Source organism: Herpailurus yagouaroundi, unplaced genomic scaffold (genome assembly GCF_014898765.1).
Source record: "Herpailurus yagouaroundi ecotype Mexico unplaced genomic scaffold, PumYag 29, whole genome shotgun sequence".
Taxonomy (NCBI): Eukaryota; Metazoa; Chordata; class Mammalia; order Carnivora; family Felidae; genus Herpailurus; species Herpailurus yagouaroundi.
Window position 1 is genome coordinate 25,139,190 of NW_024412377.1, and position 16,158 is coordinate 25,155,347.

General features: G+C 43.8%; 1 protein-coding gene and 1 long non-coding RNA gene across 5 annotated transcripts in view; one reads left to right on the forward strand and one right to left on the reverse strand.

Moving 5' to 3' along the window:
- PDZD2 (PDZ domain containing 2) overlaps positions 1-16,158 on the forward strand; it is a 368,874-nt gene that overhangs the window by 61,948 nt on the left and 290,768 nt on the right. The gene's annotated exons all lie outside the window — the stretch shown is intronic.
- Positions 1,094-13,056, reverse strand: LOC121043143 (uncharacterized). Its single transcript, XR_005796703.1, has 3 exons — positions 11,559-13,056; positions 4,109-4,199; positions 1,094-1,835 (listed from the first exon to the last, which is right to left on the reverse strand). It is a non-coding gene; the product is annotated as an uncharacterized LOC121043143 (long non-coding RNA).

Here is a 16,158-nt window from a genome sequence, read left to right on the forward strand (position 1 = left end):
CTGGTGCCTGCAATATACAGAAGTGCCTACAGAGTTTCTCTGCCCTCAAGGAGTATACAGTCTAGTTGGAGGAAGAATATGCATAAATGCATATATTATAACATAATTGCCATAAGGAAATCTGTAATTATCTTCAAAACTACTCCTCCTAGAGTCGCTGTGGCTAGAGAATGACCTCTTGGTCTATCCAGCCATTTAAGCCAGAACATGAATGATCCTAGCTCCTCTCACGTCTCCACCCCACTCCCAACAGCGCCCCCAGCCATCAAGTTTTGCTCATTCTCCCTTCTAAATCTATCACCAGGTTTGTCCCTGCTTCTCCATCTTACTGACTGTGAGAGAGACGCCACGTGGCCGCGCTGAGGGAAAACCACTGCCGTCCAGCTTTCTTACACACCCTCCTAGAGCCTCCCGGAGTCAGAGCGGGTGGGACGCCCCCATCCCGGCTGTGCTCTGTTCCGCAGCAGGGCCCCAGCACTAATTCGGAGCAGCTGCGCCCCCGTGGCTGCTGGGCATCTGGGAGGGGAACAGCATGGGAGGGGCGCCTGGTGGGGGTGAGGCGGGAGCCCTCCACCCACGGGGGCTTAACCACCACCCAGAGAGTCTCTTTCAAAATGTTCTCATCCCTAGAAACCGCTGTCTCTGGCAGGGGCCCAGAGCCAGCACAAGGCCAGAGACAATTTTGAGGTCCCCCGGTCCTCCCACCTCCTCTTGGTGTGTCCCCTTCCAGAGGGGCCTGGTGCCCGCTGACTGTACTGGCAGCCCCTCTGTGTCACTCGGTCACGTGGGTGGAAGGTAAAGGTGGCTCCCCCTGTTGGTATTTGTGCCAGAAAAGAGCATGGGGAGGAGCACAAGGCGTAGCATAAAGTGATGACTTTCTACAAGAGTCGGGAACCTGTTGGTTCATGGAGGACATCCGTGTGTGCCCCAGAGCACAGTTACAATTTGTTCCTCCACTTTTCCAGCCGGGGCTAGGAGAACATGCCCGGGGGAAGAAGGTTGGTGGCCAGAGGCTGCAGTCCAGCTTCCACTGTCTGGGTGTGCAAACTCTGACTGAGCTTCAGAGGCCTAAAAGGAAGGTGTATGTGTTTTGGGGGGCTGTTACAACAAGACATCAGACTGAGAGGCCTAAACAACACATACTTATTCTCTCACGGTTCTGGAGGCTCGTAGTTCAAGATCAGGATGTCAGCAGGTTCGGTTTCTCCTGAGGCCTCTCTCCTTGGTTTGCAGATGGCTGCCTCCTTATGTGTCCTCTCATTGCCTTTTCCCTGTGCGTGCATGTCCCAGTGTCTCTCTGTGTGTCTAAATTGCCTCTTCTGAGGATGACAGGCATATTGTAATCCATTAGGGCTCACCCTAACGACCTCATTTTACCTAAATCATCTCATTAAAGGCCCTACTTCCACATACACTCACGTTCTGAGTTATTAGAAGTTAGGGCTTCCACATGTGAATTTGGGGAGGACACAATTCAGCCCGTAGCAGAAGGCTAGCACGGTGGCAGAAACTTAGAACTGCAGTTCTCAAAAACGTTCAGGTAGCCAAGAATGGCGTTCGTTCCGAACAATGTTGAACCAGTGGATTCCATTATATGAACTAAGAACAACTTCACTGACAGAAAATAGGATGTTGTGTTAAGAGTGCAATCTAAACTGCCAGTGAACAAAATGAGCGTGGGGAAGGGAAAAGTTGTTAACTAAGCAGACTAGCAGTTTTGAATTTTTGCTGCAATAGTTGCTTACTTGCTCAATTACTGTTTCATCCACTGCACTTGCTGACAAAACAGGAGTAGGTGCCAGAGTTTTGTGAACTTTCTGAGTGAAAACCTGAAACTGACAAAATTCCATGTACTGAATACATTTTCTGTATGTTTTTGGAAAAACGCTCTATTGTTCAGTTTTAGCAATGGAAACATCATCAATATTCCAGAGGCACATATTTTGGGAAGCCCCATTCTTATGTGTCTTCTGTAGTTAGTCAGAAGACTTATGGGACAAATAACACTTTTTAATGATCACTGAAAGGGGATTTAAGAGGCTAATTATTTGCAGTCTGGCTTCTCCATCGATCTTTTCATTTATTCAACATAATTGATTAAGCACCTTCAGTAACGTTTAAATCAGGGGCACCTGGGTGGCTCAGTCGGTTAAGTGTCCGACTTCAGCTCAGGTCACCATCTCATTGTTCATGAGTTTGAGCCCCACATCTGGCTGTCTGCTGTCAGTACAGAGCCCACTTCAGATCCTCTGTCCCTCTCTCTCTCTGCTCCTTCCCTGCTGGTTCTTTCTCTCTCTCTCAAAATAAATAAACTTAAAAAAATAATGTTTAAGTTAATATTCTGATAGGTGAAAAGGGATGTGCATAACTGTGTAGACAGTAGTGATAGGGAAGTGATGAGAAGCCACCCTTGCCTTGAGGACCTCATGCTATCCCTTAAGAATTTTGGCTGTAAACACCACAATGCATTCTGGCTGGTTTAAAGCAGGGAAGCAATTTGTTAAAGAAGTTATAGCAGAGAAAGAACCAGCTTGGAAGCAAAGTAGCCAGTCTAGACAATGCACTGCTCCAGTGGCAACCCTTTTGCCCCTATTGGTGCCTGGGCACCAATGCTTGACATTGAGCACAAGACACTCCTGGAAGATTCCCTGCTGCTGCTGTCTCTGAGAGTTGGATGTCTGCAGCTGCCTGTGCCCGAATGACTTCCATGAGGCAACCACTGCTTCATGCTTCTTACATCTGATTGGCAAGAGAAGCTTAGAAAGCAGGTTTCTGCCTTCCACCTTAAAGATGTGTGGAATCAAGAGATGGGAAATTCTGCAAACACAGGAAAGGTGTCAAAAAGCATTGGGAAGACAAAAAAGCGTGGCAGATGTCTACTCTAAGCTTCTAGTCTAATGGAGGAAACAGATGTATATTCAAAAATTAGTGGGAATAGTGTTACAATTAAGATGGCAATGATGGAGATGGCAATGATGGAGACCAGAAAAGGAGTTGTTAACAGCCTGGAATGGTCAGGGAAGGCTTCCTGGAGGAGGTGAACTCATCTTGATGGATGAAGCAAAAGGGGGGCAAGCTTGGGGCTAAATTAAAAACAAGGACCCTTGCTGTCTTACTTTAAATGTGCCTCCACAGTAAGTGTGCCAGACTTAATAAATGGAAACTGATGAAATAAAAAGAAAAGGCAGATTGGAATCAGAATGCATTAGTGGAGGACTCATGTGAGAGCTGGCTGGGAAATGCTCAGGGCATCCCGTGTGGGGCTGCCTGCATAATCGACTTGGCTCGTGTCCTTTTCCCTCCCAGCTCCACTCCCTTCAGATGTTCTAATAGGTTATGGCTTCCAGGAGGAAACATGCTGTGCATTTTCAGAAGGGTTTTGGAAATACAAAGCCTGACTCTTTTTTCTTTCTTAAAAAATAATGTTATTGTAAAAGTAATAAGAAAAGTGTAGAGTGGAAAGTGCAAGTTCTTTCAATAACTACCATTTATGTATTTATATAGTATCTTTTTTAAAATCTCAAATGCCGGGCGCCTGGGTGGCTCAGTCGGTTAAGCGTCCGACTTTGGCTCAGGTCATGATCTTGCGGTCCATGAGTTCGAGCCCCACGTCGTGCTCTGTGCTGACAGCTCAGAGCCTGGAGCCTGTTTCAGATTCTGTGTCTCCCTCTCTCTCTGACCCTCCCCCGTTCATGCTCTGTCTCTCCCTGTCTCAAAAGTAAATAAACATTAAAAAAAATTAAAAATAAAATAAAATCTCAAATGCAATCAACTTACATTACACCTGCTTTACAATACTTCCCTCCCCATTTTCCGTATCTTAGATTTCTTAAAAAGTGAGTCTTACATGTATTTGGTTGATAAATATTTCTTAATCATGAGGAGGTGAAGAGTAAGTCTGTTTTTAAGGCTGACGTTAGTTTTGAGAGTTGAAATACGGGGCCCTGCTCCTCCCCAAATCTGTTTCTCCTGCATTTTCCCACCCGGGTAAATGGTATCACGCAGTGATTGCCACTGTGCAGGAACTTTGCCACCAGCCTTCATTCCTCCCTCTACCACCCCACAACTTTCCGTCAGCAAGTACTGCTGTCTCTTCCTCCACATTCACCTTCGCCCTGCCGCCGTCCCCACACAAGGCATCTTCGTCTCCTGCCTGGACTAAGGTTCCTGAGCAGGTTTTCTCCAGTCCATTCTTCTCACTGTAGCCAAATGATATTTCAGAACAGAAGTGTTATATAAAACTTTCCAGAGCTGGCTCCCTGTTGCTCTCGGATAAAATTCAATGTCTTACAAGTTATGGCTACTGACCACGCTGCACCCCATTCTCCTCCCTCCCACCATCAGCCAGAACCGTGGTCATTACGCCAGCATGCCCTTAGGTTGGGTTTCCGACACAGGACCCATACCCCCAACCGCGCCCCCCCCAATCCTCTCCACTCTAGGGAGCTGGTTTCTTATCTTTTAGGTCTCGGCTTACATGGCACTTCCTCCAAGTGCATTCCCCTGATTTTTTGTCTAAATAATGCTCCTTCCAACCTGGTATTTTCTTATTGCGGTTTCCTGTTTATTTCTCTTCTGGCACTTAACACAGTCATCTATATTTTTCTGGTTTACTTATCATCTATCACTCCCCCTAAAATCTTAGTTCTGAGGAGGTGGGATCTTATCTGCCTTGTTGGCACTGTATCCACAGCCTCTGGCCCAGAGTGTTCAATACATGTTTCATGAGGGAATGAAGCAGTCTAGGACCTTCCAGCCCTCTGCCAGACCTCTTCCAACTCTGCCTTTGAGGCACGCTCTCTCCATTCCTGGGAGGTTACCATCAGCCTCAAATTTATACCAGGCTGCCCCCAACACACACACACCTGCCGCAGACACTGGGGAATTTTCAGGCTTTGTGCTTCTCTTATCCCGTGCTCGGTGATGGCGGCCAAACACGGATGACCCACATTTCATCCTCCCACGTCTTAGTGAGGCTAGCCCATCCCCCAGGTCTTTGCTGCCTGCTGTGTGAGTAGTAGATGATAAAACAGGCTCCCGTGGGCCTCCCCTGCAGGTGTGTGAGAGACTGGAAAGCACTCTGAATTTGGAGGCAGCTCAGCTTTGGAGACCTACCCCTCCCCTCTCTATGTAACTGGGAAACTCACTGTATCCTGAGCTTCCCTTTCCTCATGTATAGAATATGAGCAGAGGTCCTTGTTCTAGGCTTCTTACAGGGCCAATGAGTGATGTTTGTGCATGTCTGTTGCCAGTTGTAAGTGTGTTATAGTAGGACTTTGTCCAGCACGAGTAGGCTGTCATTGAGAATGAGGAGCGTAGACTTGGAGAAGAGAAAGCCAGATCAAACCAGTTGACTGGACAAAGTTCCCGTCTCCTTCAGTGGATTGAGAGTACCTCTTAAAATCACGTTGTGCAGGCAAAGCAGGGACCTGGTCCTGTACACTCACCTATGGTCCAAAGCACTGGTTTGGCCAACAAAAATATTCACCATTCTAATAGTAAAGAACCAAATGAGAGCTTCCTAGCAAACAATAGACAATGAGTCAAGAGTCAATAAACTTGGGCTGTATTTCTTCACTTTGGTGAGATGTCATTTGGGCCTTTCTGAGAGTAAGGTTAGTTGAAATTCTTCCTTCCAATACTGTCTCTCACAGTGAATACGCAAGCCTGCACTCAATGAAGCCAGGCTCTTGCTATAAGATCAACCAAGAAATGGTCTCTGACCACCTATGGGCATCTGCTACAGTCACAAGGAAATCTGGGATTCTCTCTCTGCCCCTTTAAGGCAAAGTTTCTCAACCACAGCACTACTGACATTTTGGGTGGGATAATTCTTTGTGTTTCTAGAAGGGGTCTGTCCTGGTGTTGAAGGATGCTTAGCAGCCTCCTCTGGCCTCCATCTACTAGATGCCAGGAGCACGACAACACTCTGTGCCACACGTACTTATGACAGCCAAATATGTCTCCAGACATTGCCAAATGTCCCTTGGGGGCAAAATCCCTCTTCAGAACCACTACCATAAGGGAAAGAATTGTCCAGTAAATGGGATGGACATAAAGAATTCTAAAGGTGAGTATACTTTAAGCTAAATATGAAACATGAATGTATTTATGCGAGTTACCTGACTGTCTGGGTGTTGAAGGGCACTTGATTTTCAACATGGTAAGTCTTAATAGTGGTGGGACAAAGAAGGTACTTGGCCCCACCTGATATGATGCTTCTTTATAGCTTTTATCTAGCCTAGGAATATTCAGGGATTTACATGCTGCTTGATTGCAGAGATTAGTTTGTCTTAATAAAGTCAATGTCTGTGACATCGAACTTCATTTATAAAATGACTAATAACCAGTTTGTTGGGAGGATTGAGCTAGTTCATGTGGCATACTCAGTCTCCAATTTATAGGTATCTTTTTGAATTATTATTCAGTAATTTCTCTGTCCTATGGTATTTATATTATAGCTGTTTTGCAATGCACATCTTCCATGCTCTGTTAATTCGATCTGCATCCCATTTGATGCTCACAGTGCACCATCGGTGACATGATGCATGATGCCCATTTTACAGATGGAAGAAGTGAGGCTTGGAAAGGTTTAGCATCTTGTCAGTGTCCCACAGCCTGTAGAGGGTGGGGAAAGTATTTGGGCTCTCATTGTTCCACTTTCAAGGACTGCATGTCTACTACACTGGAAGGAATGAGAGCTTGGGAGTTCAAGGTCTGTCCCCAACCTTTTTCTTCCATCTGTCAACTTAAGAGCAACCTTAAGGTTGTTTTCAATATACTTGGCTTCTCCACCCAAAGGGATTACACCTTCCAAGATGAAAAAAAGTGTGTATCTTGTAACTCTTTCTATCTTAAGGGTCATACACAGAGTGGATGCTTAATATATATTTGCTGTTTTATTTTTCTTAACTCCTGTGTACTTTTAGCAAGACTTAATTGAGGAGGAGTAAAAATTCTTCATGTCTCCTAAGGAATGGAAATTTGTCTTACAAGTTAGCTCCAGGGATAAATTATTTCTTCTTTACCCTCTAATTTTGGATACCACGAGGAGTAGCTGTTTTGACAAGAGGAATTGAATAGCGTTGCTACATTTCACCTACATCAGTTGCTCTTTCTGCAGAACCTGATGGTATTACCTGTGAGGGATGGATGCATGTGATTCTGACTTCAGGTTCATCTCTGGTTAGCTGGGGCACAGGAGAGGGTCAGCCCTCTTTTCTGTTGTAAGGAGGACAATTCAGCCAAGGAAGAGAGAACTACTCCAGAGAGCCAAGCCACCAATAGGGGTGTGTGTTTCTCTGTCACTGTGTGCCTGTGCACGTGTGTGTGTGTGTGTGTCTATGTGTGTGTGTGTGTGTGTGTGTGTGTCTGTGTGTCTGTGTGTCTGTGTCTATGTCTGTGTGTTTGTGTGAGAAAGGAAGTTTGGGTTGGAGTGGGGGAGAAATCTCTACCTGGTGAATGGCTGAGGGGTCCTCCCACTCAACAGACCTCAGGGATTAGTGTTAGTGGTGTTGACATGTTATAATATTTTAAAACCCAAGAATGTCTTGGTTATCTGGGTTACATTGTTTTTGCTCTCAAATGAAAAAGGAGCTTTGGGGGGTGGATATTTGTTGATGAGTCTCATGGCCAAGCTAACTGCTGGATCTGTCTAAATGAAATCATTGATTTCAAGGCGTTCAAACACTGTTGTGTCTTCTGGAGGTTGTGTATATCCTAATAAATTTAGAGTGAGTTCCTTGCTTTATTTCCAGGTTAGGGGAAAACACTACTCCAGCCTTGGTTTGGCCTCTCAGAGTGTTTTCAAGCTTAAAATTCTTGGCCTTTTGACTTGCAAGTGGTTGATTTACGTCCTAAGAGCCTTTTCAGTGTGGCTAGTCTTTTTGTTGATTTTGTTCTAGTTGTTTTATTTTAAATTTCCAAATCCAGGAAATTACTATGGGTTGGGCATGCCTAGTTAAGAGGCCCGGAGCGAAGGGGCCCCCATATTTACCTGGCAAGTTTTCCATTCATCTGTTGATGGATACTTGGGTTGTTTCTACCTTTTGGCTCTTGTGAATAGTGCTGTGAACACTCATGTGTAAGTATTTGTTTGAATTCCTGTTTTCAGTCCTTTGGAGTATACACTTATGAGTCAAATTACTCAATCATATGATAATTCTGCATTTAACATTGTGAGGGCTCAGCATTGGTTTTGATGATTTAGCTCCTGATTTACTGTTGGGACCATTAGAGGGGCTTTGCTAGATTCGTGGAATCTGATTGTTCAAAAGAGCCTTAAAGATCATTTAATATAGCTTCTCACCCATCTCAAGAAGTCTGACTACAGGGAATATCATTGAAGCCCCTCTGCCCCCTCCATGCATAATTCTAGAGCAGAGTGGTACCTACCTCCCAAGAATGGCCAGTTTTGGCTAGTGTCATCTATTGGCTTGCCCTAGTTCTACACTATAAAGAAGTTTTGTTTGTTTGCTGGTTTTTTAACCTGCAATCCATATACTCCTGGGATTTATCCACAGATGAACTTTGGTGTGGAGAAGTGGGAGAAAAGTTTATAACTACCATTGCTCTTTAAAGGATTCCTGGGGGCACCTGGGTGGCTCAGTCAGTTAAGCATCTGACTTTGGCTCAGGTCAAGACTCTCCATTCCCAAGTTCAAGCCCCCCATCAGGCTCTGTGCTGACAGCTCAGAGCCTGGAGCCTGCTTCTGATTCTGTGTCTCCTTCTCCCTTTCTCTTCCCCTCCTCCATTCGTGCTTCTCTTTCTCTCAAAAATAAATAAACATTAAAAAAAAGAAAAAAAGGAGGATTCCTGAACCACTGTTCTGGAGTGACCCAATAATGCCATCTCTTTCTTCTACCCATGATCCTTCAAAAGTTTGCTGGCTGACCGTTGCTTGATTGACAGTTGCCCTCTACTCACCTCTGCTCTCTAGATGCAAAGATCAGCAAAGGATGATGTTTTCCCAAACACCCACCTATAAGAGGACAGAGCCCAGGGTGGAAGGCTGTGCAGAAGGAGCTGAGAGGCTGAAGAGCATGCCAGGTCCCTGGTGTGGGCCCCACTGCCTGTGACCTTGGTCACCTGTGGTTTACTGCAGATGCATAAAGAATTTGCTTTCTAAGAGATTGTTTTGCTTGGAGAGAAAGCCATTTCTGAAAAGGCTGAGAAAGTCCTTGAAAGTTACACAGTTTATAATGTTGGTAGGGTGAAGAAAATATCATGATTAGCTCTTTTTAAAAATAAACTTGTTATTGAAATATAATGTACATAAAGAATGTGTACAATTGTAAGAGTACATTCTATGTGATGCCGTTCATATAAGGTATAAAAACAGAATGTATCTCTGGTATTAAAAGTCAGGGTATTGGTTACCTTCTGGTGAGTTGTACCTAGAAAAGAACACAAGGGGTGCCCCTGAGGCTGATTATGTCCCAATTTTTGATGGGAACAACTCCTTGTGATTTAACAGAATCCTAAATAGTATTTAGTATGCACCAAATTGAGAATAGAAAAATCCTGGGGTTAATGTGGTTCAGACAGCTAAGCCTGCCATTTGGGGATACCCATACCCTTGGTTTCTGTCTTCCTGGCATCCTTTCCCCTCTCTTGCTTTGGAGCATGCCCTTTCTCATTCTCAATCCACATGTCTCATGTGGTCTGTTACCCGATGGCTCTAGGAGCTGGGACATAACTCAGAGGCTGGTAAATGATAATAGGTGCATGATCCAAGTCAGACCATGAGACTCCATCCTGGGACTTCTGCTAGAGCCACTGGAAAGAGACACATGCCCTCAGCTGAGGTTTCTAAGCCTGTAGAACATAAACTTGGACTGCTGGTGTCCATCTTTGCTACCATGCACAGAGTGCCAACTGGAAATGATGCCAGCATGGAAGACAGAGAAATCAAGATTCCTGGTGACAAGCATTTATGGATCCAGCCATATTGACAGCTATCTCCATTCCCCATGGACTTTTCATTTATATGAGTCAATAAATTCCCCTTGCTGCTTCTGTTCTTCAGATTGAATTTCTATCCTTTGCCTCCATTGGTTCTACTGTTGAAACAGATTTGCGTCTCCAGTGATCAAAACCATTAGATCTATCTGTCCAAATTTGACTTCTGCCACTGTGGCACACAGTCTCTCTGTGAGCCCCTGTGAGTGCAGTGACAGCTCCAGATTGTGAGGGTTGGGGGTGGAGAGATTGGGAGAACTTTAGGAATAGTTGTTGGAGTGGAGGGATGGGCTGAAGGGGACTTGTTCTGAAGTTGTTTGCTCACGCAGCATTTTTGTCTAGTGTGCTTATTTGGGATGGCCAAGGGGGTGCTTATTGCTGTTACTGGGTGCCTGCTTCTTTCCATCCTCCTGGTACTTGGCTAATGATGCCCTTTTCCATCTATAAGACAGAAGTACAAGAGATGAAATCACATAGCTTGGTGGAGTTTATCAACCTGCTGGAGATAAACAAGAATGGCCCAACAATGACCTTCTATTACCCATTTTATACAAACTCTGTATTTTAAAATATTCCAACCTATAAAGTGCAGAAGGGAATGCTAAGATGGCAGTTTTTGGAATAAAGTTGTTAAGGTGGTCCTATCTGGGGGGTCAGAGAAAGGCACTAAATTAGAACCATCTATATCAGAGGCATACCTAATCATACTTTGTGTTTTGCCACATAGATTTTCATCTATTTGCTGGTTGGAAAGTATTCTTCAATAAAACATTTAATGATTAATGATAACTTTATAAGTAAACGAAAGAATATCATAAAATAAGTTTGTTTTTGGCTTATTTTCCTATCACTGCTTATGTTCTTTTTAAAAAAAAATTTTTTAATGTTTATTTATTTTTGAGAGAGACAGAATGCAAGTGGGGGAGGGGCAGAGAGAGAGGGAGACACACAATCTGAAGCAGGCTCCAGGCTCTGTGCTGACAGCTCGATATGGGGCTCGAACTCATGAACCATGAGACCATGACGTGAGCCGAAGTCGGACGCTTCACTGACTGAGCCATCCAGGCGCCCCTCACTGCTTATGTTCTGTCTGAAAGTCCATGCAGGGCTAGTGGGCAACCTCAGTGTGTCAGGGAGTCTGTTTCAGTTCATGGCTGTGAGTAGCCCTTTGGTAAATATATTGATTTGACCTAATTTGCTGCTAGTTCTTTGCACTGAATCCTACATGTCTAACAGTAGCCATATAGCCTTGTCTCAACTTGACATTCAACCCTTTGACTCATTTTCTCACCCAGAGGCGAACAACTACAATATAAGGGACTTTTACAAGGTCCGTAGGAAAAAATATTTTAGATCTCAAAATTACGTACGAAGATAGAACCATATACTCTCTTATCACTGAGAAGACGTTTATAGAGATGACCCCTGGTTCAGTCACCACATTTTTATCAGAGAGCAAAAATGTCTTGCTTAGTCAGTGGCAGAATAAGGCTAGACTCCAGGTCTCTGGTGCTGCCTAACCCACAGGTGTGCCCACTTACACCTTGGGACTGAGAGAGACTTGGCCACGTCCTAGAACTTCGAGACAACCTACTTACTGTTAGAAGAGGGGAGACGGAGTCAGAAGAAGGTCCTGGTGCTGTGCAGAGTTCACGCAAATGTACGTCCTTTGTATGTCTCTTCAGCTTCTAATAGATGCATAATGGAGACAGGAATAGCCACTGGTCACTTGACAGTTTCATTTTTAGAAGTTGTTACAAATTCCTCTTCCCATTATGTGAGATGATGCTGGCTGAGATAATGCAAATGTGACTTTTAGGTTTCATTTCTTTTCTCTCCCTTCCTCTGGTGGAAAGGCTAGAGCGCAGTGGTTTCCAGAAGTAAAATGTGCCAGGAATTTATAGCTGGATAAATCTGCTTTTGAACTGTACCATGACCACCGGCATTAAAATTAGCACTTCCTGAGGGCCTTTTACAGGCCAAGGGTTCTGAATTTTCACAAGACCCTTATGAGGCAGACATTACTATTTGGCCCTACTTTTCTGATGAGGAAACTGAGGTTCAGAGAGGTTAATTGATCGACCCTGTTCTGCCTTACTGTACGCACAAGCCTCGTTCACTGTGGAAGACCATAGGCCTCGAGAACAGCAATGAAAATGGACATTTTTGGAACATTAGACAGATTGCAAGGTATGACATCTATGATTTAGATCATGGGATTTTCCCCCAGATCATTGCGTTTCAGAGATCTGATGCTAATTTCCACATGTCTGCGCATTCTGATAACAGAAGCTCCCTGCAGTAAGTGAATATTGTGAGGCTCCTCAGACAGATTTTGGGGGCAGACGTGTGTCCTTGCTCAGGGGCACCTTTAATGCTGTCTGGGGTGTGTTGTGTGTGCTGGGCTTGTCAGCGTGGGGAGTGCAGCTGATAGCAGGCAGCTTCTGGAGGCTTCGGCGATGGATCCCGGGGAGAGGGCACAGGGCAGCACGGTTCTCCTCCCAGTCGTGTTCTGCGCTTTCTAAAAATACTCCTGACAAACAGCTAATGGGCATTTTGGCCACACAGCTCTGAGCTGCCGCTGCCATTTGGAATGGGGCGTTTCTCTTTTAGACCTGCTCATCCTGATGTGTATATGATTGGGATAGACCCAGCTGTGTCGTGTCCTGGACTTTCACCATGGCCTGCTCACAGGGGCCTTTAAAAAACAATAAAGACCCTTCTTCCCTCTTTTAGCAAGTGTTGTGTGTTCGTTTAACGAAGTGAAATGAGATGAAAGCTTCTTTGGGAAAAACCCAGCTGTAGCCATTGACCAAGTATTGTTTAGTTATACACAAGGCCAGGGGGCCCCATCTCTCTAGAAGAGACCTGGTTTCTGAAATTGAGGAAGACTAAGGGGGCAGAGGTTTTTCAAAATTATATAATTGCGATGTAAATTGCCACAACCTTTTTGGAAAGCATGTTGACAATATGTAGATAGAGCCTCAAAGTGGGCCCCTGTCACCCTGTAATTTCTTTTCTATAGATACCTTTTGAAGAACTAACTGGAAATAGGGTCAATTTTGTATTCATCGGAGTATCATTTAGGGTAGTAAAAAAAAAAAAAAAAAAAAAAAGGGCCATAGCCTAAATTCCCAACAATAGAATTAGTAAAATAAATTATGGTGATCCATTTTCACAGGATTGCACAGTTATTTAAATGTCAGTCTTTGAAGGATTGTAATGATATGGTAAAATGTTTAAGATAAAGCAAGTGAAAATCCAAGCTTAAAAACTGCATATGGAGTGTGACCTCAATCAAGTACAAAATACTACAGGTATATGTGTGTGTGCACACACACACTTTGGGAAAGACTGAAGAAAGTGTCCAAAATTGTGGCTGTCTCTGATTGGTGAGATTGTGGGTGACTTTATTCTCTTTGTGTATTTCTCTATTTTGTCCATTTTTGGACAATGAAATGGATTTGGTTAAGAGTCATGATTTTTTTTTTTTTTTTTTTTTTTTTTAAAGAAAGTTTCTTCCTGAAGGTTTTCTTACGGGTCTTGTACATAGGCGTCCATTGCTTCATAGTGAATTGGAACTGGGGCCTGCCTGTCAGGACAGCGCTGAGTTTTAGTCTGTGGAGGTAAACAAGAGGCTGGATGTAAGTGAAAACTGAACTTGCAATCAGAATAGTCAAGTTCTCACCCTGACTTTTCTCTCTTATGAGCTGAGAGCCCTGGGGAAACCATTAAGTATTCCCAAGTCCTCTCCTCATCAGGGTCTCTTCAGAAGGGGTGGATCTGCCTGTGCCAGTTCTAGGCAAGCTTTGAACCACTCCCATGCTTGTGTGGATGTTTCCATGGTGTTTGTTCTTCTTTGCAGTGTTTCGTTCTCATTCTTGTGCTGTCTCCAATGCTCCCCCCAAGGATAACTGCTCTGTGGAAAGGATCTAGTTCATTCTTTCAAACCTGTATTTATTAAATGCAAGGAGCATTGACTGGTAAATACTTAACCCATGGCCCTGCCTATGGATGGTTACATTTTCATGAGGAAGGGGAACACCTGTAAATCAAAGGATGGCTGTCTCTCCAGCAAACTGTGGAGTGGGGCTCTCTGACCCGTGTGGTAGAGCTCAAGGGAGGTCGGCTTTGTTCCATGTTGAGTCTTGGCCCTCTGCTTGTGAACAGGTATGTTTGTGGGGAGGACATGCATCCTCTCTAGGCCTTCATGGATTCTTCATGCATGCATCAGAAATAATAATACTTCCTTTAAGGAATATTGTGAAAAGTAAAACCACACAAGTGAAATGGGCAAAGTGCAAGGCAGAAGTTGCCCACTAGAAGGGCATGGGCTAAAACTCATTGCAGATGGTTTTGTTGGGTTTGCTGAGTGGTTAGTTTTTATTTTTTAAAGATTGAACTTATCTGTACTTAAAGAGATTTTATGGGACTCCTGGGTGGCTCAGTTGGTTAAGCATCAGACTCTTGATCTTGGCTCAGGTCATGGTCTCCAGTTCATGAGTTTGAGTCCCATGTTGGGACAGTGTGGAGCCTGCTTGGTATTCTCTCTCCCCCCTCTCTATATGCCCCTCCCCAACTCATGCTCGCTCACTCTCTCTCTCATTCAATAAATAAACTTTACCAAAAAAATCAAGAGATTTCACATTTTGGAGTGTGGATTTTTTTTTTTTTTTTTTTTTTTTGGCTCTACCCTGGAAGTCTGATACCAGTCTGCTGGAGCTCAGTGGTAGCTGTTCACTGTTACAGGAGCCCATGCCTCAGCAGCCACCATATCCCAGCCATACTTCCATCCCTCCATAGCAGGAGGGGGAGCAATGTTGCAGGACTGGGGGCTTTGAAGGCAGAATGTCCTACCCTGAGTCTCTGCTCTACCATTTGCTGGTTATGTGTCTTTGGCCAACCTGGTAAACTTGCACAGCCTCAACTTTCTGGGGCCTTTCTTTCTTCATCTAAGTGGGATAATATTTGTATCTTCTTAGAGGATTGTGGTAAGGACTAAGTGAAAAAATGCATGTGAAACACTTAGAACAATGCATGGTGCACAGAGATGCTTGATGAGGTTTACCTGCTTGGTCTCTGAAGGCATTTGACTTACCAACTTCTGCTGGAAGATGTGAATCAAATAATATTGTGTCTATTACTTATCTACCTATCTATCCATCCTGTAATTTCTGTGCTACATTTTATTTTGTAGTTCTGCATGAAAAAGTAGGATTCTAAATAAGTTTAAAACCTCTTCTAAATATTCTTTTAGGTTACCTAGTCTATCCTTCCTTTTGGAGGATGTTATCTGCTCTCTTTTCATGTTGGTGAGTTTTGCCATGCTATCCATTGATCTTGACCTCCTGTGAGTCTACATAACATGCTTTCATGCTTGATTTTATTCTATTGCTAGTTGTTGCCTGTCTTTTATCTTTAACCAGAGTATGAATTCTGTCATATTTTTCTGTTCCTGTATCCTGCATAATACCTAGCATAATAAATTGCTCACGGAATGCATGGCTGGAGTTATTGCTAGGAAAAGGTGAATAGCTCTTCTGAAGGCAGGCCTGGTGGCATCCAGGTTCTTACAGGACAAATTTTTCATTGTAACAACATTACCTGTCCCTTCATTCTTCTGTCTGTCTATCCTCAGCAAGCACTTATAGAGTGCCCACTCTGTCAGATTCTCAGCTGGGAGATTGATGCCTCAGATACTGAGGAAATGAAGGAAACATGCCTCATGGAAGAACATAAAAGACCAGGCATCCATGATGTGAAGTTTGCTAACCCAGACAATGACTTCTCATTCTGAGACTCTAGTGGGTAAGAGAATATAATCAATATTTCCAGGCTCAAGTGACATCAAATGTGTAGTTTTTCTGTCCTAGTCTTTTTTTCCCCTTGATTGTGCCTATTTTGTAACCACAGGCGCAAGCAACTTCTTACGTCTGTTGTAACAGCATTCATTATACACAGCTGACCTCCAAAGTCCATGAAACTGGGTTTGTCTGGAACTTTCTAAGGTAGTTACTTTCTTTTCTTTTTTTCCTTTCCTTCTTTCTTTCTTTCTTTCTTTCTTTCTTTCTTTCTTTCTTTCTTTCTTTCTTTCTCCTGTCTTTATTAATTTCTTCTTTTCTTTCTTTCTTTCTTGGTAGTTACTTTCTAAAGAATTTATAGGTGGAATTTTTTTTTCTTCCCACAATTGAACCACAA